Genomic DNA, 1,522 nt, shown 5'->3' on the forward strand with positions numbered 1-1,522 from the left:
AGGGCATTCTACTGGTTATGATATATTTATATTTTTCAATATTCCTGTAACTTAGAAGTGTTACTAGAATCATTCATATTTTTTAGTTCTGTTTGGCCTCCTTTTTAGCCCTATGACTAAACAGTATCTTAAGGCAGTACCTTCAGGCAGCTCCTCTCTGATTGTGAAAGGTTGCATTGCTTCATTCTAAGTCCTCTTCTCCCTGTTTTCACTCTTGTCCTAATAGAACTTACCTACCTCTTTGACTGTAACACTACCCATATTGACTTCTAAGTTTAGATCTCCAACCCTTTTCCCTTTTCTGAGCTCTAAGGCCATGCAATTACTTGCCCACAGTATACCTTTACTTAAATGTCTTACAGGTACCTCACACCTAACATACTCAGAAGTAGACTTAGTTTTCTTCTCCAAATCTAATTCCTCTATAGTCCTTTATTTGTAAATTGCCCCACTATCTCTGCTCATTAGTGATTCTTATTCTTCCACAAATCCAACTATTACGCTAAAAGCATGGGACTTGGCAAACAAATGAATTCTATTCTTTTTCCCCCAGTACCTGATCAAACCTAGTATTTCTTCCAAGCCTGTTGGTTGACATCTTAGGTGGATCACATGACTACTCATGCTACTTTCAGTTCATAAAACTCCAATTATTTAATCTCATAAGAGTCTCATTTTTGTGCCTATATCCCAAGTCTAATGGGATAGTATGACTAGATATTTTATCAAAATTAAACTCTCCCTTCCTTCTCAGATCTTATTTTAGTTGGAAATCTGCATTGGGAAGAGGCATATGGTAAGCTTTTCTCTATTCCTTTTATATGCAGCTCCTCTCCCCTCTTTCCCATGCTGACTTCTGGGTCCTCTGAGTTTGGAGGTTAAAATGGTCTAAAGGTGAGGGGCAGAAAAGATCTTATTTGGCTGGTAGTCTCACCATATGCCTTTAATATTTTCTGAAATTTCAGGTATACAAAAAGCAGTGCTCTTCTTAAAATCCTCAGATAAGAGACTGTTTTGTGTGAGCATATTATAAGAAATTCAAAAATTTTGCAATGTACATAGAAAAAAATTCTAAATATTACTACCCAGAATTAGCCATTGCTATCATTCCAGAAAATTTTATATGCATGTACGTAAAGGACAGAAAGCAAAGTAGATATTCATGTTTACTTTTTCAACATCCCTTATTCTTTCATTCCATTCTAAGAGCAGCCTGTGTTCAGACAGCCACTCATCCTTTATCTAAATAATATCTTTGTATTATTATTATTATTATTACTATTATTATTATTGTCTTTCGAGGGCCTCACCCACGGCATTTGGAGGTTCCAGGCTAGAGGTCAAATAAGAGCTGTAGCCGCCAGCCTACACCAGAGCTACAGCAACGCAGGATCCAAGCTGCATCTGTGACCTACACCACAGCTCACGGCCACAACAGATCCTTAACCCACTGAGCGAAGCCAGGGATGGAACCTGTGTCCTCATGGATGCTAGTTGGGTTTGTTAACTGCTGAGCCACGAC

The sequence above is a fragment of the Sus scrofa genome, chromosome 11 (assembly GCF_054392235.1).
Source record: "Sus scrofa isolate SSC_HxYL_T2T_F1_AM1 chromosome 11, Sscrofa_HxYL_maternal_Yorkshire_Landrace_v2.0, whole genome shotgun sequence".
Classification (NCBI taxonomy): domain Eukaryota; kingdom Metazoa; phylum Chordata; class Mammalia; order Artiodactyla; family Suidae; genus Sus; species Sus scrofa.